Genomic DNA, 7,559 nt, shown 5'->3' with positions numbered 1-7,559 from the left:
CAGCTGGGGGGGCGGAGAACGTGTGCACCACGAGACAAAGCTACAGGCCAGGACGGGCAGAAGCGGAGCAGAGAACCCATGGAGAGACCCAGAAACAGAGTGGGGAGCGGCAGAGGTGCCAGGACAGAGAAAGTGGGGGTTGTGACCTGGGCCCCCACAGCTCCTGGGTGCCCCTCAGAGGCAGGACCAGGCTCAGGTCACCTTGCGCCAGCCTCCACGCCGGCCCCCTCTTGGCCTGCCCTCCGCCAGCCCAAGTGACTCATGGTTGGCGCAAGTTGTCCTCCAGATTGATTATTGGAGGCAGGTTCACTTGGTGGGGTCTGGAGCCTCTGGAGCCAGGCGGCCAGGCCACCCGGAAAACCGCAGACAGGGCCTCGGCCCCCTGCCCACACCACCCTCCTGCCCCAACCTATGCCACTAATGAATTGGGATTTGGTCCACAAAACCACAGCCCGCGGCGACCAGACCGTCTGGCTCCAGCAGGACCGGGTGAGCAGTGGGTGCGCAGCGGGGGCCGGGACGCAGAGCCCCCTGAGTGGATGGCCCCACCGGCCAGGCCCTGCAGGGCTGGGGAGCAGTGCTGCCCCTGTCCTTTGTGCTCATGGCTCAGGGCCAAGTCACAGCCACCCGGCGGGAGGACCCCTGAGTGGGCCCCCCTCCCAGCAGCAGGATTCCGTGCACGTGGCCCTCCTAGCAAGACCCAGGCTGGCCGGTGGAGTGGGGGCCTGTGGAGTTCTTCCAGCTGTCCCAGCCTCTCTGGGCTCTGCTCTGCCCCAGGACCTGGGACCCCACACACTCCCACCCACATCCCCAGGCCCTATGCCCAGCCTACCACCCTGTCTGCTCCAAACCCACCCCCTAGCTGTGGCCCCACTCTGCCTCTCCCGGGCCCTGACTCCTGCCCCACCCGCAAGGGCCCTGCCTCTTCCCTGCCAGGCCCCAGCAGCCCACCCACTCCTAGGGGGCGGGGGCCGGGACTGAGCCCCATTTGGGCAGCTGACAGCCAGCAGGGCAGGCCCAGGACGGGAGACAGGACGAACGGGTGAATGACTGAGGTGAGAACAGACCCACACGGCAGTGGAGGGCAGCACCCCAGGAGTCCCACGGAAGAGGACCTCCTTGTAGATTGCAGGGCAGGCTGGGAGCCGGGCAGGTAGACCAGAGGCCACGTGGCTGGGACTGGAGCGAGCTCGGCCAGGGGCCCCGAGGAGAGGGACCCAGGTGAGGGGGCCAACCGCCCCTCCCTGCCCTGCTGGGCCCTGGGCTTCCCCGGGGGTCACTGCCTGCCTGAGACCCAGCCCAAGGCAGGTGGGTGACGGGGGACAGGAGGGAAGCTAGCCTCGCCTCACTGAGGGGGCTCCGGGGGGCGGGCAGCTGACTGATGCCGCAGCGGGCTTCAGGCAGGATTCCAGGAGAGAAAGAGGAAGAGATGCCAATGGAGAGCCTCGGGCCGGTACAGAGCCCACACCAGGCACAGAGGGTCTCAGCAGCTCACTCCTGGGCCTGGTCCCTTCCTCTTAGTGGGGAAGGGGTCCGCTCCAAGTGCTGAGTGCCAGGGTCAGCCAGAACCCGCGTGCTGCCCCAGCCCCGGGTCCCTGTGGCCTCCAGCCCACCCCGCACGAGGCTGTGTGTGAGGTCAGAGCCCAGGGCCCCCAGCCCAGCTGCCCACCTGGGTGGTGGGAGGAACACGCCCGCCTCCTGCTCTTGTAGGGAGTCTGCCCCTCCTCACAGACCGCCCGCAGCTCAGCGCTGCCCACCACAGCCGCGGGCCCTGCGACTGCAGCCTGCATCCATGGCCAGCAGCACCGTCACCAGCGACACTGACCCTCGGGGCCACAAACTCCAGGCCACGCGCCATCACCGCGGACCCCCTCGCCGTCACCCAGCCAGCCCCTGCGCCCATGCGGCCCGTTACCGCGGACACCACCCTCACCAGCCCATCACCACTCACCATCCCCCAGCCCGTCTACACCACCTTCACCATCCAATCTTTGGGGGCCCTGGGTGTGGGTGTGGGGGAACCCACGCCCGACTCAGCCGGACCATGTCCAGGGCTGGGGTCTCCGAGGGGCTCTGGGGTCAGGAGCCCCGGACCAGCCAAGACGGGGTGCCCGGGGCGGGGGCGGCAGGTGTCACTCTCCGAAGTAAGCAACGTGGGGTAATGAATGGCCGGTGGGAGGGGGCGCCGCGGTATTTAACGGCGGCCATCGGATTGTGCGGCTCAGCCTGTAACCGGCACATTATGAAGGCTAATGGATTTTTGAGGCCAGATTGATTTTTCATTAATTTGGTAAAAATCTTTTTCCTCTCCCCTATAATTCTGTCTTAAAACGCTCCTCCTGACAGCTCGATAAGTCACTCTTGCCTTAATGCACGTCTGGCTCGTCGTCGGGCGGGGAGGGTAGGGGTGGGGGAGGCGGGGGCGCTGCCAATCATCTCCAGGTAAATACTGCATTATGTATGGCCCCTGGAGCTGCGGCCACCCCGGGGGGCCCTCTCCCGGGTGGGCCTGGGCATCAGAGCCGCCGCCGCGGGCTGCTGACAGCGCGGCCCACCTGGGGTGGAGCATGTGGGGGACCCCGCTCCCAGAAGGGGTGTCCTGCTGAGACTCGCCTCCCTGACCCCACAGGGGCTGACGGCCAGTGGGACCCGCCCAGGACTTTGGTCCAGCCTCCTCCCACCAGCCTGGCCTGGGCACCTGGGTGCTCCAGAGAAGGCCTGCTGACTGGCCCGGGGGCAGAGCTGACCACGTCCTATCCTCCTGCTCCCCTTGCTCTCTCCCCACCATCTCCTCCTCCTCCCCTCAGCCGCACCTGTCTCTGCTCTGGTACATGGCCCCCTGCTCCCCTCCTCCCCCCAGGTCTCCAGCCCATCCACTGTCCACCGTCTCCCAGGGCTTCAGGTAACCCTCCCGCCCCAGCCCATGCCCCACAGCTAGTGTCCAGGACTAGTGGGTCCTGGCTTGAGCTGACCCCATGTCAAATCTGCGTGACCTCCTGGAATCACGGTCCAACCATACCTGGCCCGGGCGCCCCACGGCCTCAGCCATGCTCCTGGGGCTGACTCTCGAGGTGTGGGAGGGGAGGGGAAGGCAGTGGGGCGGGTACTCCTCTAAAGGAGCCAGTCTGCCGGCCCCGCCACAGCCCACACGGCTGGGGGAGGACCCGGTGAGTGGGGACGGTCCCTCCTGCCTCCCTGCAGCGGACCTGGTCCTCCTTGGCTGCGTGTGTCCTGCCTGTGTGCACACACGTGTGTGGGCCGGAGCCTGACACAGGGTCTGTGGGGCCGTGCTGGGTGGGCTGACCTCCTGAGACACGGGGAGGAAGTCGGTCGTGAGCTTGTCTCCCCATGAGGCGTTCAGGACTCTCCGGTGACTCGGTCCTCCTCCGGTAGAGCTCCCGACAGCCTCTTGTCACAGTCTGAGCTCAGGCAGGGAAACTGAGGTCCAGAGACACGTTCCCAGCTGCTTTCTCTGCGGTCTGGGAGAGGGAGCCCTCTGTGTCCCTGGGGACAGCCCCTCCCGAGTGGAACCCTAGGCTCCAGATGGGCGGCTCTGCCCCATCCCTCCCTGCCCCACTCCACTCAGGGCGGGTGAGGAGGATGCCCCCGCCCTCAAGCTCACACTCCTCAGTCAGGCTCCCTAGAGGAGAAGTAGGGAAGGAGGAGGGGATGAGATGGGGGGGGCAGAGGGGTTCCCAGCAGTAGGAGTAGCCCATGGAGGGGAGAGGGCTTGGGCCCCTGAACTGGCCCAGCTCGGGGTGGGGGTAGGGAACAGCCTCAGGAGGGGCAGGGCTGGGGCTCGGGGCCTCATCATCACTAGAATGCACACTCTGGGTCAGAGGCACAGAACTGATGGCCCCTGGCACCTGCCTGGAAGGCACGTGCTCCTTGGGGGGCAGGTAGGAGCACCCCCAGAGGTAAAAGATCTTCCCCAACTGATCAGAGTGCTGGGTGTGCTTTGGTCAATGAGAACTCGGGCACGTCACCGTCCTCTCTGCCCTGCCCCCTCCAAGGGACCCTGTGCCCCCAGGTGACTCTGGGTGCCTGGGGCTGGCCGGGTCTGCCCTGCCCCGTCCAAGCAGAGGTGCAGGTAGGGCCGGGAGGCCTTCTGGGCTGTCCCCAGAGGACTGTGGCTTCCTGGTGGCCCTGATGGTGTGTCTCAGGGCAGTGCCCTGGAGCTCCCTCTCCTCTCCCTCACACCAGGAGGCAGCTGGCCACAGAGAGACAGGGCTGGGCTGGAGGTCGCTCAGGGAAGCTGGAGTCAGCCCTTCACCCTGTCCCCTCCTCGGCCTGGGAAATGGAGGCACCCAGTGGACAGTAGGGACAAAACCCATCGCTCTCTGGCCCACGCACGTTCTGCCCTGGCCAGGCCCACCCTCACCCTGCTGGGATAGCGGCACTGAGCCGGCGCCTCCCCGGGGGGCCCAGGCCCCTCCTGACGCATCCCCGTCCTTCATCCTCTAGCTAGTGGCCACATGGACCAGCGAAAATTCCTATCTACCCTGGAAGCCCCTGTACCACTCCCCCCCGTATCAGAGCACTCAGATCTCGACCTGGGCCACGTGCCCCATTAGCTCCGTTAGCACCTCTGCTCCCCTTCCTTAGACGGTCCCAGATGGGTCTGTCTGCCCACGTGGGAGTTGGGTGAGGTCAACTCACCTGTATGCCAGGTGAGTGCACAGACCCCTGGCCACGGAGCAAGAAAGTGAAGCTTGAGGGGATGGGGCCGCGGGGCTCTGTGCATGGCAGGGGCCCTGGGCTGAACCTGGGCAGCCCCCCAGGCCCCATACCCCTAACACACAGCCAGAGGGTTGGTTGGCTGTCCTGAGGTGCTGATGTGGCTCACACAGGCCACAAGTGACCGCACAGTCCTGGGCCATGGCCTCAGCAGCCACGGGGAGCACCACGCTGAAGACCCGGCTTCTCCCTTGTCCCCCCGCACCATGCCTGCGCCTCGTACCCGTAGCCGCCCAGCCCAGGCCCCTCTGTGCCAGCCTCGATCCCCCGACAGGCGGGGTTGGCCCGGGAGCCTCCAGCAGGGCCTGGATCAGTGCCACACCCCAGCCAGAAGGAAGCCCGATAAGCAGTGACCTCTCCCACCCTTGACCCTCTGAGGCCACAGGAAGCGGCACTGCAGGGACCAGGCTGTCTGCGAGGTGGTGAGATAGCCCGAAGCCCCATAGCCTCCTGGGAGCCAGCCACGGAAGGCTGTGGGCTGCGTGCTCTGAGGACGAGGGAGGCGCACAGTGCAGCAGGGTGGGTCCATGGCTGCCTCCTTCCCTCCGTTTCCAGTTGGACAGCCCCAAATGCCCATGTTCGGGCCATTGTTCTCAGCACCCCGGGGTAGGTGGGCATTCCAGGTGTGGGGTGTGTTTCTCCTGGGCAGAGCCCAGCATCCAACGTGGGTCATGTCCTATCCTACAGAAGGACACACCGAGGCTCGGAAGCGCGAGGATGTGTGTGAGGTTGCTGTCCCAGCTTCCTGTGGCCGATCTAATAAATGACCATACCCTGGAGGCTTTACAACAGCAGAAACGTGTTCCCCCCAGTTCTGGAGCCAGAAGTCTGAAGTCAGGGTCTGCGGGCCCCACGGTCCTGTCCCTTCCAGCTTCTGGGGACTACAGCCTCTGCCCCCAACTCCACACGGTTCCCCCCTTCTGCCTCCTACGGGACATGCATCCCGGGGCTTAGGGCCCGTCTGCGTCATCGGGATGAACTCCTCCGCAGATCCTTTATTCAATTACACTGCAAAGACTTTTTCCAAACAAGTTCGCAGGTTCCAGGTGGACGTTTCTCTTGGGGGTCACTCTTGAGTCACTGCGGTCAGGGAGCAAGTTCGGCTGAGGGCAGCTTCTCCATCAAAAGCCCTGCCTGGGGCAGCGCAGCGGCCTTGGGCTCACTGGCCTCAGGCCTCTACGGAAGGACAAGCTGACTCTGGGGCTCCGCCTCCTGGCCCTGGGGCCACCTGCGCCACAGACCTCTAACCCAGCCTCCCGGGCAGGGCTGCGTGAACTTGGCTCTCCTGCTGCTTCTCGCACTTACCACCTCCCACACACCCCACTTCTGGGGTGGGCTGGTCCCCACAGAGCTTTCAGAACATCTCACCACCTTATGAACCGATGGTGGGCTCCCCAAGTGCCACCTCCCGTGTCCTCAGCCCAGGGGTCAGGGTCCAATGGGGCGAGGGTGGGGAGGCCACCCTCTATCTGGCTTTCTTCTGGCTGGGGTGTGGCACTGATCCAGGCCCAGCTTTGGAGGCTCCCGGGCCAACCCCACCTCTGAGGGGATGGGGGGCCCACTGAGGCTGCCACGGAGGCGCCCAAGCTGAGGTGGTGGGGGTGGGGTGAGCTGGGTCATGGAGGAGAGTGAGTGGGGAGGGACAGGGGAGCGGAGGGAAGGGGTCCCCCACCCTGCGGCCCTCGCCCTCTGCCCCCAGCTCTCTGGTGTGGACGATGGGGCCCTGCCCCGACCCCGTGCCATCCCAGCCCGCACCTCCCACGCAGCCAGGGCTCCCTGCCGCCGTGCCTCTCCTCACATTAATCTCTGCGAGGCTCATTGCTGACCGAAGCAAAACGGAGTTTGCCTTTCCCCCTCTCGGCAGTTTTCTGTTGGCAAAGCAAAAAGGATCACAGCGCGCACTCACCCCCGATCTCCCTGCCTGGGGGGACCACTCTGGGAAATGAGATGTCCCTGCGTGGGCACACGGGGCCGTCCGCGCCCACATGCCCTGCTCTGGGTGCCCGGGAGAGAGGCGGGGTGCTGATCCCCCCCGGGGCACACATGTGGGACACTCCCACCAGGTCCCTGAATCTTCCCAGGTATTCATGGAACTTGTAGAAGAGATGGCGTGGTCCCTGCCCGTGGCCCGTCTGTGACACAGACGTAGGTGACGTGGTTGAGCCAGAAAGCGGGGCTAGAGCCCGCACCATGAGGTGTGGCCATAGCTGAGGAAGGCCGAGAAGGTTCCAGCAGGACCGAGAAGGCCAGAGAGCACAGGCAGGGGCACGCGTGGGGCGGGTGGGCTCCCCACACACCGCGGAGCAGAGCGGATGGCCGGGCAGGCACACCTATGGGCGTGCGGACAGCCGCTCCGTCTGAGAAAGGCCTTGGTTACGGCGGGCTCTCCTGCGCCTGACCGCACCGCCAGCAGCCCTGGACGGCCCCAGGGCCTCGTGTGTTGCTGCTGAGCTGCCACGTTCTCAGGCAGGCTTGCCGAGGGCTCACCCTCCGTGTCCCTGCCAAAGCCACCCGGGTGGGGTGCAGGCCAGGACTGACCACGGGGGCAGAGCTGTGGGTTCTGCTCGGTCCTTGACCTCATTCCCAAGGGCTCCTAGAGCTGGCCTGGGGTTCCACTTGCTTCTGGCTCAGCTGCCTGGGTGGCCTGGGGAAATACTGGCGGGGGGGACAGGGTGGTCGGTTCCTGCCTGCCGAGGTGTGGGTGGATGCAGAGTGACACCCCTTCTCAGAGTGCAGAAAGACACTGGCAGGCTTCTCACGTGGCCGGGACGTGCGGGCTGAGCCTCCCAGCTGGCCCTGCATCGCTCACCACCCACTTCCCT

This window comes from Mirounga leonina, unplaced genomic scaffold (genome assembly GCF_011800145.1).
Source record: "Mirounga leonina isolate KUSES-001 unplaced genomic scaffold, KU_Mleo_1.0 Mir_165, whole genome shotgun sequence".
In the NCBI taxonomy this organism is placed as follows: domain Eukaryota; kingdom Metazoa; phylum Chordata; class Mammalia; order Carnivora; family Phocidae; genus Mirounga; species Mirounga leonina.
The sequence above is the reverse complement of the archived record's forward strand: the minus strand, read 5'-3'. Positions refer to the sequence as shown.